This window comes from Meleagris gallopavo, chromosome 2 (assembly GCF_905368555.1).
Source record: "Meleagris gallopavo chromosome 2, MGAL_WU_HG_1.1, whole genome shotgun sequence".
NCBI lineage: Eukaryota > Metazoa > Chordata > Aves > Galliformes > Phasianidae > Meleagris > Meleagris gallopavo.
The window spans coordinates 14,508,517-14,522,327 of record NC_139405.1 but is presented as its reverse complement, the minus strand read 5'-3'; the positions used below and the strand labels follow the sequence as shown (position 1 = coordinate 14,522,327).

At 43.5% G+C, this 13,811-nt stretch overlaps 1 protein-coding gene across 10 annotated transcripts in view; it reads left to right on the top strand.

Annotated features, from left to right (window-relative positions):
• Positions 1 to 13,811, top strand: part of BMP2 (bone morphogenetic protein 2) — a 236,864-nt gene that overhangs the window by 205,180 nt on the left and 17,873 nt on the right. For all 10 annotated transcript variants that reach the window (XM_085219026.1, XM_085219021.1, XM_085219023.1 and 7 more), the window contains one exon: positions 3,032 to 3,145. The gene's annotated coding sequence lies outside the window, so the exon portion shown is untranslated. The remainder of the gene's footprint in view (positions 1 to 3,031; positions 3,146 to 13,811) is intronic.

Sequence of the window (13,811 nt, the reverse complement as noted above, 5' to 3'; positions counted from 1 at the left end):
ATTGCATTGATAGAATTTTTTGGTTAGGGAATACTTTTTTTTTCTTTTTTCTTTTTTTAAACCACTGGTAACAGTTGGATATACACATGAATGCAGTTGATTTGGTGTCTAAGTGATCTGTACCACTTGGCTTTTCTTTCTAGTGAGGGCCTTAGAGCATTTACTCTTCTGATATGCTCCAAGATGCACCTTTGCATGTAGATGAGATATGAACAGAAGAGACTTCATTGCAGCACTGTAAGGGTTGAGCAGGAAGATAACTACAGTCTTGCTTTATATTGTTCCTACACTGTGCTGCTGAAGTTATTTTCCATCTCCTCTTATTCCGAGTCATACAGGATTCAAGGCTATATAGTAAGATGTTGTGGGGTAGCTCATCTTCACCTCTTGACCAGAGGAGCAGAGAAAGACCTGGGAATAGCCTGACCCTAAGACTGAGCTCTTAAAGCAGGAAATGTTTAAGGTTACTTAAAATCAGAATCTGGATTTTACATCAAATCTTGTAAGTGATATTTACACTTAGGATAAATCAGATCAAAATAGTGAGATCATAACTCTTCACTGTGTTGTGCAGGCATCTTTCCTTCACAGAATACAAACACCATGTGTCTACACCTCAGGCAGAGCTCAGCTCTATGTCAGCATGCTTCTGATGGGCTCTGTGGGTTTGCTGGCTCTGTGGAAATCCCATCTGAGCCTGGTGGATGAACCAGACCTTGCCTCAGCATCAGGGGAACTGCATGTCTGGAAGTCCCAAACAAAGAGATCAATTTCTCCAACACCTTTTTGATGAGATATCCAAGTGTATCCAATGTTGGGTAGAAAACCAGGCATGCAACAGCTTTTCTTATGCTGTGTGTTATTTCTCCCCGGTAGTTCTTGACAGGGTCTATGAAATGACTTCATAAGGCCTATCCCTGAGGTAAGAGTATTCCTGCAGTGCAGAGAAACAGAAAGCTCTCCAGGAGCCTAGCATGTCCTACATAGGCGTTTTGTGCCTGACTGCACAATAACAGAAACATTTGAGAAATATGAAAAAACATTTTCTAGGGCTTCATCCCATTGTCCAGCAAAGATACCATCAGGGATCTCACACCTGAACAATCCTTATGATCACACATTTAGATTTTCAGGGAGATAAGAAGAAATGATACAGGGAGATAATGAGGTAATAACAGGCATCCCATGAAGTAATTGGTAAGGCTGTCAAACTTATTTTCTTCCCCTCTCTGTGGTACCGGGTCACAAAACCTTCTGTTCTACGCGTGTAGAAGAACTAGCATGTTCAAACCGGTTAGCACTGCCATGACATTATTAGCAGTATTACTACTATTAACTCCGCTACTACTACTAATATGTTAATGAGTCACATCATTAATAGATTAAGAATGAATTATGTACTGAGGTAAGGCATGTTTCACTTTGATTTCAGGCAGAGGTCATTTGGAAATGTCATGCATGTCTTACTGTAGAGGTATATTTCCCTGCTTAGGAACTGCTAGAGAAATGTTTGGCATTGCTTCTGTTTTCCTAGAAGTTTTCCACAGAATTGCAGTTTGCTAAATGGTGCTGCTTATTTTGCTCATGTTTTCATTAATGAAATAAGGAAGGACCTAATTCTGTATTTTTGGAGGCCAGGAAATTTCTCTTTAGTTTTGAAAGGATCAATGAAGAACACAAGAAGTACAGGGCTAGCCCTCAAACGTGCTTTTTTAGGTAGCAGGTAAGAGACAGCAGAGAATATTTCTTTCCAACTCCTGCAATTTGAGAGAGTATTCCCTGAGAAGCTCCTTTAGCCTGGTAATAGCCATGATGTACCTGCTGTGGCACAGGCAGTGCTTCCCCAGCGTGTTGTGTGATGCCGTATTCCTCCGTGTCAAAGGAACAGGATTTGATTTATATTTGTAGATCTGAAAGTTGATGCTATGATTTAATTTTGGGGGGAAATGTGTTCCCTTCCAGGGGAAATTCTTGCTTAAGAAAGAGAGGGGAGGGGGAAGAAAAAAGGAAGAGTGAGAATCACAGAGGTTACGATAGTATTATGTTACCAATTGGATAAACTGACAGAACAGCCTACTGTGAACTCGGAGATTTTAATTTTGTACATTTTGGCAACTTCTTAAAGCAGAAAATGAGAGCAGTACTGTCAACAGGGCTTTTGATATGTCTTGGTGTTTATTCTAGAGATGAAAGTGCATTCTGAATTAGGGTGGAAGGCAGCAGGCCAGGTTCTGACTTTGGAGATAAGAGGTGATAAACGCTGCAGATTTACCCCCCATAGCAGTGGGTAGGAAATGGTTCTCCTGTCGCACAAGATGTTGCAAGTTTTCAAGTTTTTTCCATTCTGCCTGGAAGACACAGGATCCATAAAGATTTTGTTTTTTTTCTCATTACCACAGTAAACCAGTTGATAGCCAAGTCACTCACTTGGCATACAGGAGACCCAGCATCATGTTCCTGCTCTTTCTGGCTCAGTGCTCCAGCCTCTGGACTGCTGAACTGGTCTCACTGTTACCAGCAAATATTTTATTACTTACATCCAATCTCAAATGACTCCGACAGGAAAGCAACATCCAAGAGTGGCCTCTTGCCTAAGGGTTAAGATATCCCTCTTGGGTTTAGCAGATCCAAGCTCAGCTCCCTGATGGGGAGGCCTCGAAAAGTAGGGTTTCTGCAATCCAGAATGCTGAAACCATGCTCTGAGTGGCCAGTGTTTATGTGTGTTTTGACCAGAAGTGTGCTGGACCAGAGAAACCTTTTCCCAGTAGAAGTTCTGCTGAAGCCAATAAGTATAAACAACCAAAAAACATTGGGAGGGTCAAGGTGACAGACTATCAGAAGCAGCTCTCTGAACAAGGATGGGCTAAGACTTACTTTTGCCAGCAATTCAGTTCAGTTTCTGTGCTGTTGTGTCATTTTGCTAAGATTTAATGGAAACAGCTATAAATTGTGGTTATGGTTAGCCATCAAGAAAGGTATCTGTCAGGCAAGTTCTGCCACCCTTACTCATGTGTAGTATTTCATTTCACAGGTTGTCTTGGCTATTTTGCTGGACCATCCCTGTAAGGCTGCTCTGCCCTGCTCCTCTCTGCCTCCAGCAGTGCTATTAAGGGAAAGAGGGAGCTGTGAATTCCTGCAGTCTCTGGTAAGGTACAACTTCCTTCCTAGCTCGCAACTAATGAGAAAGGCTTCACCTCTTCTCCAAACCTTCTTGCCTGTTTATTTATAGAGGCTAGTATCCAGACAGTATGGGTTATGCTTCAAACCAGACTTGGACTTGGGATGGAGGTTGGTCCAGCTCAGCTACATAGTAGAGTTTTTGTTGGGTGGAGGCATCTTAGTGTCCTGCCTGGGACATAATATCTTGCCTCTAAATAAATGGTCTGCCCTGCAGGATAAGGTGATTCTTAGCCTGTGTGAGGCTGGTGGAACTGGGCTTATAAAAATATCTGAGCGGGGGAAGAAAATAACTACTGTTTTCCAAGAAGATGCGTTTTTCTATTTTAATTTTTGTAAGGCCGTGATAAAATAAATGTTGTCTATGATGTAAAGCTGAAGAGTTGACCAGAACTTCCTTTGTGGTCGAGCTCTTTTTTTATTGATTGATTTTAAGTCCTCTAAATTTGTCAGGCTCACAACTGCAGCGGTGACTTAAGTTATAACAGAATGTTTGTGTCCTTAAGGAAAAATACTGCACCCCTTCCTCCCCCTTGCCCTTCTCAACCTCACAAAGAAACCTACGCTTGGCCAGAATATTTTTTTCATCCTCAGTGGAAAATGTAAATTCAATATTCAGGGGGGAAAAAAAAAAAAAGCAATTTAAATCCCCAGGCTCCTAAATCCAAGGAATTCTTAATGGGCTGAAAATACACAGTAGCGTTTTGGTGTTTGTTTTTTTTTTGTTTGTTTTTGTTTTGTAAAAGCTTAAATCTTTAGAAGAAATATATTAAAAAAAAAACTTTTCTGTTGATAAAAAGAGGCAAATTTTTAAGAATTTCTATATGAGCTTTCCTGCAATTGAGTTGGATAAGCAAAACCATAGGCACATGGCTGCATTTTTCTTTGCTTTGCTAATCTTTTCTTCCTGAGCCAGAAATGATTTTGATTCAGCTTTTGAGCCATGCTTCACACTAGGACAGACATCAGGATTTGATCTGGGATGTTTTGAGTGGTCGAGTGCAGTCCTGTCACGCTGTATGGATACTGCTGCTCCTGTCAGCCTGAGGGGTCTGGTGTCAGGATCTGTCTGCACTTTTGGAGTATCTCTCTGCTTTTTCAATGGAGTATACTTCTTCCTCTTATTGCTTCCCACTGCTGTACTGCTTTGCTGCTGACTCAGGTTTGTTCTGCACTGAGCAAGTGTGTTGTGTGCAGAAGTACAAAATATGAAATGGTCAGATGAGATGACCAGACTATGGCAAGTCAGTGACCTGAACAGCAAAGCTCAGCTGAACTCCATGGGATGAGGCCACAAAGCGTTCAGCCCTCAAACAAAATGAAATTACTCACCTAACTTCAGAATCCACGTGTACTTGCATAGCTAGCTTCTGAATATAGAAATACATGGAATCTAGAGTTATGAAGTGAAGTCCAGGTAAGAGAAAAACAACATGATGAACATGGAACAGCTTTGCAGATCAGTGCAAGCCTTAAATATCATTTCTTTTATTTCTTTGTCATACTGACTGCTTTTCTACTGCCTTCAGTACTCAGTGCTTCTCAGAGTGTTCTGTTAGGGGACTGACCCCTTCCCCATCTGATTGTGCCTCACTTCTGGCTGAAGACTTAAAGAAGCTGTCAATCTTTGCAAGATGTTGTCAGTCTTTGCAGAAGTGGAGAAAGAGAAGATGGAGTCAGTTTTTTAGTATCATTTGGGTTTATTTAGACCATTTAGGATGAGGACTTCTCTGCTTTGTTTTCCCTCAAGGAAAAGAGATACAGAGAAGTTCAAGGTGCTCTTGTGTATGATTGTACAGTCAGTCAGCAGCAGAATCAGCCATCTAGGTTGCCTGTGGGTGTATCTTGTGGTGTTGGCTCAGTGTCACTGTTGTTGAGGTCAGTTCGTTCCAGTGCCCTCTATTATGGGAGATGAGGTTGCCCATTCCTCATCCACATCCTAGTTGTCAAGGGGCCCTTATGGCGGCCAGCAGTGCAGCTCCAGAATAAACGAGAAGCTTGAACCTTTCATTGGGTCTCTTGCCAGCAGGTGGGAACCTTTCAAAGTTGTCCTTTTACTGAGAAGGGCTGAATCGTCCGCCCTAAAGCATCCCTTAATGCAATTAAAACCAGCACTACTGCTTCTCCAACACTGGGGCCTCCGATACTGGGAGGGGAAGCGGTGGCTCCTCTTTGAAGTCCCACCTACGTGAACATCAGTGGCAGGACTTCAAAGGGAAGCTGCTATTTCCTGTTGGAGCTCAGCCCTGGTGCTCAGCACTGCTAACAAAGCAGTCGGACTGGTTGCAAAGGAACTGATCCAGCAGAGCCCTTAAGCACATGCTGAAGTCCCTTGGGACTTAGCCATGTGGTCTGCTGGGCTGGGACTCAGCTGGGCTGGATACGAGACTGATGGCCAGGGTTACATCTCCCAGATCCACTTTTCAAGGTGAAGAGACAGGCTCAAAATCTTTCACAAATGGATAGGTGCTGCAAAGTTTGACTCTGTGTTCATAAACAATGATCTGTGGTACCTGTGCAGCAGCAGCAGGTGGGAAATACCATGAGAAATCAATACTACTGAATCTAGCAAGGGTCCTGGGACAGACAACAGGTTGTAGTAACTAGTAGCAAATACTTGTAAATCACGAATTCCTGCTACGTGAAATCAGCTTTGTTGAGTTCACCTGTAAGAGGCTGGCCAGATGAGGATCCAACCCAATAAACAGAGTTGTAAAGACAGGAGTCTATTTGCAAGCAGGTAAGAAATGCTAAAGGTACAATCACTCAGCTTCTCCTTTCGATGAGTAGTACTTTATTTTAGAGTTACTCTGCTGTTTGAGGAGCTACTTGCAGGCTAACGGCAGAATGGGGATGTAATTTTCTAGCAAGCATTATTTAAGTAATTCCCGTAATTTGCACCAAGTTCTGCTCTCATTTCTTGTCCTCAGGCTAGAGGTAGACCTTATGGTCACGATACACAATGGATGGCGCAGTTGCCACCTCCAGCCTCATTCTGAGTATCACTTAACCACCTGTCCTGTAGCAGTGCTGCATGACAGCTTCTCCCTTATCACAACCTGCATGAACCCCCACAGCTGCTTCATGTGTAGAAATTACAAGTTGTCTGGGAGACATTTCATGTGTGGCTCTTTGTAACTGGAAAGGCTTGCAGAACAGATGTATGAGGCTTGAGTGCAGTGCTATTTGTAGGCTTTGGAAATAAACAGGTCATGAATCCTAAGAAAGCCCAGTCATTTCCAGGTCTTGCTCCCAAAATTCCTCTCGTGCTTGAGATACCCCAGCTTTCCAAGCCCCATAATAAGACTGCAGTTTTCCTCTATGTTGCTATTCTTCTTACAGGTTTTTTACATGCCTTTTTGCTAATCCCTCATCCCAAGACACTCTGCTGAGAATAGTGTCATTCGTCAAGATTGTTGTCTCAGACAAACTGGAAACGTCTTCATTTAGATCATGAAAATACCCAACTGTTAGGACACTGGATTTGGATGTCACTGCAGACATATATGCCCAGCCATTCAGGTTCTCAGAGGCGATTTCTGACACACCTTTGCTGTGCAAATGAACATTGCGTAGTTAGTGCTGACCAAGGCAGCAAGATTTACTCAATTCCATGATACTCTGCTCTGTGATTTTATGTGGAGGTCTGGTTTGGAAGTACCCACACACAAAGCATAGACATGTATTGGATGGGGCAGTTGTTGACAAACAGACATGACTCATTGCTCATGCCTGAATGCTCTTTGTTCCCGAAGGTGAGTGTGGTCACTTTACTTGGAAGTGAAGCTGGTGACCTCAGAGACTTGGAAAAGTGCAAACTCAGCTTTTCTGCACCTTGAGAATTCACTAGAAAGTTCTGAAGCAATTTCTTAGGAAGGAAGTCTTGCGTTGTCTCTGAAGCTTGGGGCTAGTTTGTGGGGAAACTGTTCAGTGCTTGGTTCTAATGTAGGTATTATGGGTGGTCATGAGAAGTTCATTCAGTCTATTTCTTTGATTTCCCACCTGTAAAAGCGTGCGGTAACACACTGTCACAGGCTGCCCGGGGAGTTGGTGTAGTCACTGTCCCTGGAGGCATTGAACTACCGTGGAGATGTGGCACTGAGCAATATGGGTTAGTGGGCATAGTGGAGTTGGGTTGACGGTCAGAAATGATGCTCTTAGAGATCTTTTCCAACCTTAATAATTCTTTGATTCTGTAAAATGGATTAACAGCTTCTTACTCATGTGGCTACTAGCTAGCAAGTTCTTCCGGTAAGGAGTCAGTCTTGTACAGATACTAGCTTTGCTCTTCAGCGGGATTCTCATATAAAATGAATATATAATATAAACAACTAATTAGGATATAATATCAACAACTAAGTAGGATGGATTTTTGGAAGAATTTCTTCCAGAAGCTGCTTGGATTCAGAGAAGGTACATTTTGTTAATCTTCATTTGTGTGGTTTCTACCCATGGGTTAATACTGAAAAGGTTTTATCCAATTCAGGGTATACAGGGTGCAAATATTTCTATTTGAATAATACTGGAGAATAAATTTAGAAATGTTTAAAGAGGGTATGAATACCTCAATCTGCTAGGTGGAAAAATTACTACTTCTTGTGGGTAACCCAACCTGTTTAAGTTGCTAAAAACATACCTGCCTTAAAAAAAAAGAAAGAAAGAAAGAAAAAGAAATAGCTGAAAAGAGAGCTTTTTTAAAAAAAAGCAACCCTCTCCAGATTTCTAGTTTAATATTTCAGTATGCAACAGTATTTTCATAACTGCAGCTTTTTTGGGCAGAGGTGGGGGAAATTAGAATATATTAAAGAACTCTGGAAACCACTTTCTATTTGTAAAACATGTTGCGTGTGTATCATAACACCTACAGTACTTGTAGCCCTGCCAGATTGTGCATTGACTGCCAGAATTTTCCTCGCTAAATGACATTATACTACTTTGTGGGTATCAAAACAAATATTTTGAGGGGAGGGAGCATTCTCATCCACAAAACATTCGTCATGCTTGCAATATTCAGTAGTAGCGTTTTACTTGAAGGCTGCTGTGCTTTTCAGTTGCTTAACATAAGCCAGAGGATAGGTGTGATGAATGTTTGGTGCTTTCCAGCTGTCCATTGGCATAATATTTTTTGCAGTCTAGCAGCCCCTAGGGTCTCTTAAGGATTTTAGAGCTTTGTGATGCTAGACACTGTATGAAGACAGTGGAAGACAAGAGTAGAGATAATAGAATCACAGAATCATAGAACTGGTTGGGCTGGAAGGGACCTCAAAGCCCGTACAATTCCAACCCCCAGCCGTGGGCAGGACTGCCCCCCACCAGCTCAGGCTGTCCAGGGTCCCATCCAACCTGGCCTTGAGCACCAACATGGGGCACCACAGCTCTCATCACTGCAAGGAAGGAGAAAATAGGTGTAGAGGTTGCTGAGGTCTCCTCAGTTCAGCCACTAGGACAGCCTCAAGTGGGCTCTTCCAGCTGCTTCTAAAGCTGCCATAAGCTGGCTCCAGCTGACACCGAGAGCCATGCCCCAGCTGCGGCTTGCTGGAGCTTCTGCTGTGCCAAAGCTTGAGAGGAGCAGGGAGCAGAGAGCATTGCCCAATGCCTTTGGTACACTCATGGCATCAGTGTGCTGCAAGCTGCATCAGCCAAGCAGGGAAGTGGAGATATTTGCTGACATTTTATATTATGTTTCAGTGGCACTCCTTTTTTTTGTTTGGGATAAAAGCTGCGATTAAAATGTAAGCTAATTAGTAGTTAGTTATTAACATCTATTTGCTTTTTAATCATAATGGACAGTTGTGATCAGTTTTCACAGGTGTAAAGAACCAGTGTCCTGCTAAGAGCAGTAATGTGCTTTAAGCTGCTGCTCTGCAGTTTTCTGACCAGAGAGGCCTGTTGGATTTTGGGATTTGTTATTAGAGATGGATGATTAAAATAGAAAAGAAATGGAAAGCTGCATTGGAGCCAATTAGGAAAAAGTCTTCAGGAATAGGCTGTTCCGCTTTTTCCACTGTTCTTCTAGAAATGTTATTGTCTGGGATTGATGGGGTTGCTCCAGAGGCTTCAGGGCACATTAAAGGGTAATAAGGAGGGCATGGGGTGAGAAAAAGGTTCCTGCTGGGTTAAAGAGAGACACATGATAGCTCATCTGGGAGCAGAGAGTCAGGTTTAATAATGTCCTTGCTAAACGCGGTTAATAATTGAGGTCAGGGCCCTGGGTGAGGGTAATAAGGGGATAGGCTCCCATGTGTGGAGTGATGGGTAAGGACGAGCTGTTCGCAGCTCTAGTGATGCTGATAGGAGCGCTCAGCGGGCTGGGCTGGCTCACTGGGGACCGTGATGGCCTCAGGTAGTTCGCAGAGCACTTGGTTTGGGTTCTTTTTTCCTGTCTTGTCTTTTAAAATGTTTGGTAATCGCATGACTTGCAGAATAGAGGGGCAGCACAGAAGTAAGCATGCTGGCTTAGTGCAGTCAGAATGCCAACTAATCAGCTGATGGAGATCCGGTTAAGACAACAGGCTTATCTCTCTCCATCTTGCTGATGGAGTAATGTACAGCTGGAAGTAGAAGCTAAAGGGCTCTACATTTCCCTCAGAAGGATTGCATTTAGGTAGCTTCATGCTGTACATCTGAGTCCCTCCCAAATCCCACTGTGGTCATCCTCAGAGTGCTATGCTGAAGGCAGCATTGCCTTCTCATTGTGCAGAGAAGGAATAAAACTCAAACAACCAAGAGGCTTGGTTCAAGTCAGGCTGGGAATCTCTGCTGAAACAGTTACTGATCAGACTTTCAGGTTTTTGTTCTAATGGGGTTCTGAGCAGTGTCCATACAGTATTCACATTTACATTGCTGGTGTTGCCACAGACCTGAGGGTATTCTCACAAATATGCTGGGAGAGGGCCTTATACTTGCTACAGGGGCTGACATACAGGGCAGTTGTGTTCAAGGCATCAGTTTCTGCGTGACAAATGAAAGCGACTTTTAACTGTCATCACTCTGAGAAGCCCCAGACTCCTTATATCAAGGAGATAGTGAGGAATAGCCTTCAAATGAAGAACCCAAACTGGAGAAATGTACTGCTTGCTTTGTGTGCTGCACTTCCTGGCCCTGCTCCTGCCACTGGGTGCAGATGGGATGATGCTGCCTGGTGCTGGAGATCCATGGGCTGCTCCCCAGGGCTGTCTCTGCACCAGGTCTGAGCTGCAGCTTGCTGGGAGCAGGCATGCGTTCTGCCTGGCATAGCAAGGGGAAGTGAGCGCAGCCCATCAGCTTCTTCCACCTCCTGGCAAAATTGGAGGGAGGATGGGAAAAAAAACACACTCTTTGATTACAACCCATGTATGTGCTTTGGCAGAGAGAACACAGTGTAATTGTGAGCCAGAATTTTGTGATTAAGCAGTAAATCCTTGAAAAGTGTAGTTCTGCAGGCTTTGGGTGAGGGAAAAGCGTGTCTCAGGTTTGCCCTGAGGGCTAGGGGAATGGTAATGTGCTGGCTGGTCAGAGGAACTGCAGTGCTGTGTGGGTCTGAGTTCAGCTCCAGACACTTGCGCAGTATCTGTTGCAGATTCCCCCACCAGACACTCCATCATCCCAACCTTTGTTGGCTTTCCTATTTATTAGGAGGGGGGAAAATACTCTTGCCCAGGTAAAAGGTGTGGGAAAAGGGCAGCCCTGTGCTAGTCATTGCTTTGCCCAGCACAGCATCACCACACTGCCTCATGTAGAGAGGGTGACCCACAGGGACTCTGTGCCGGCAATTAATAATAAATCACAAATATCACCCAGGTTCTCTGACAGACCCTTCCTTCCTTCCACAGGCTTGCACTCAAGGTATGGGGTAAGAAAAACAGAAAAGGAAAGAAATAGCTTACTCCGTGGCCAGATTACATTAGTTTGGCAGCGTTTGCCTGAAAAAGACCTGGTAGCACATGAAAAATTAATCAGTATGGGAAGGACTGGAACGCTAGCATGAGATCTAGCAGGCTGATGAAGCACTGAAAACACGGCATGAATAAGTCATTCATAGCTTATCAACCCAGTAATCATTTCCTCGGTGATAACCACTTTTTAGAAAGTATTAAACTGAACATGGCACGGACTTAAAATGTAAGATAAATCCGGGTTGCGCTTTGCCTGGTGGTGTGGCTGAATGATGGAGGGGGCCGGCAGGAACCCAGCACTTTCTTTGGGCTCTTTGTGCAGGGCCATGTGACAGGCACGTCCCTGGGGATGGCAGCGCCCAAAGGGACACACCTCTTGCTGCAGGGTTGCAGCAACATACTGCTCCTCTCACATCCCAGTGCTCTTGGGTCAGCAGAATACCATAGTTTGTGGCTACCCAGACTTTTCGTGCTCCCCACTCCGAGCTTGGGTCCTGTGCAAAAAAACAGCATGCTGTCTGCAGAAAAATATTCTACTGTGAGGCATAAGTTAATCTTAATTGTTGCATTTCCTCACTTTTTGGCTTGGTTTTGTCGCTGCCGTGATGTTCTCTTAATGCTGTTGTTGTTTCTTACATTAAGTGTTCTACAGATGATGGATGGTCGGGGCTCTCTGATGTTTCCTTGCAACAGCTCATGTATACGTGCTGCTAAAATATTGGCCAAAGGAGATGATTAAGAGCATGTGATGGAATTGGGGTTTCTGATCCTCTGTCTGGGTGCCATCGTCACAGGTATTTCCAGCTGAGATTATACTGTTGTACCCCTGCTGTGCCTTCATCTGCGTTACTCCACTGTTCCCAAAAGAGAATCCATCCCTGCTGGTGGTGACGGGTGCTCCCAAAGTCACAGAGTCCCAATTGTCTTCTCTGCGCGATTCATTTGCCACATGTTTAAAAATGAATGTAGCTATGTGAATAAGAGGAAAAGTTCAGGCGGAGGAATAATTTATAATTCCCAATAATATTGCTTCTAGCTACTGTTCTATAGTGCCAAATCCTGCCCGCTGTGGTTTGAGCAGCTAACAGCTATAAAAGTTTGTTGACCCGAGAGGCTTAGTATCAACCATAGGTACAGTCAAAGTCAATATGGAGGCTGAAAATCTAGTGCTAACAGAAAAATAGAAGTCAATATTTAGGATGTGAGTCAGGAACTTAAAATAGGAAAGTGAAACAGATGAGGGCTGTAGCTGCAAGAGTGTTGGAGGTGAAATGTTTAGATCCGAGGACCACTGCTGATTACTATCTTCCTCTCTAACAAGGTTGCTCAGTCTGCTTCAGAAATTCATTTCCAGTGGCCAGGCCACCTCCCTGACCTATATTCCTCAGACTGCCATTACGTCAGAGCCTGCCTATTTGGGGCTATAAGTGAAATCCTCTGTCTTCTAGGTGAAATCCACAGGTAATTATACATGGGGCAAATATGGGCTGGGGCACAGAGAGGCCAGCAGAAGAGTTTGGCTTAGGTCTGTTTATACTGGAAAATCCCCTTCTAAGGCTGTACTGTTAATTCTTCAAGGGGAGGGGAGGGGTCATGGGGAAACTCCCCTCGTTGGAGGCAGTAGCTGACGGGAACAGTGATTTCACAGTGAGGCTTTTCCAGCTAAGGATCAGGTGGAAAAGTAACCAGCCTTAAGTGGGGGTTTTCAGACTGGACAGGGGCACGATGAACTGAGAGCTTTTACCCACAAATGAAAATGATGTGGCCTTATTTACACAATGAGGTATGGGGAGCAATGCCCGAGCACACTGATGATGAATTTTTATGCCCTTCAGTGACATGGTATTTTAATTTATACAACTTTCCTCAGTTTGGCTGCATTGGACCAGACCTCCAGGAGATGTGAATCTGTCCAACCCCATTCAAGTGGAGCCCATTTACTCCTAAGCTAAGATTCTAGCCCACATCTTCTGGGATTTAAAGAAATTGGCCCCCAACCATGTTCTCCCATTGCAGTAGCTTGGTAGCTCAGAAGTGCGTGGGAGTCACCCTGACATTATTTTGCTTCTGTAAGAGAACTCCATGGCATCCCCTTCTGACACATGTGATGACATTCTTTTGTTTTGGCTTTGATATCATAACATTGTTTTCACAGACTTGCCCTGATCTTGTTGTGACAAGGTCAAGTCCCATTCAATTCAAGAGGAAAGTATTAATACTGAAGTGAAAAACCTCTGGTATTAATTAAGCTCTGAGTAGTAACTGCTATCCTTATTTGTTGCATGTCAGATACTTCAGCCAACACAACTGGTCCATGCCAATGGTCCGTGCAGTGCTAATTTTAATTTTAAAAAATATGGGTACTTGAATGATTGCTGGGCTCGACAAAAGAAAAAAAACGGATGCAAAATCTGAACCATGCTCAAAAGTAAGACCAGAAGTAGAAGGGAAAGATGTCCAACAAGCAGCCTTGCAATACGACACAGTTGAATGGGAAAATCTGTTGCTGAAATTATTTTTTGGGGTGAAAAGTAAGGTTTTAACTTAGCTATATTTTTATGTAAATTTGAACTTTTTATTCAGAAACCCAAATCTCAAGTATTTCAGCTGAAACAGTTTGATTGTAATATGGTTCCTGTTTCTTGGAACCCCATCAGACTATCATGAGTCTTGCCAGCTTTTAATGTAACATAATTGCTGACTTGCACAATTTGCTAATATTATTGTAATATCAAACAATTGTTATTTTGTATTGTACTC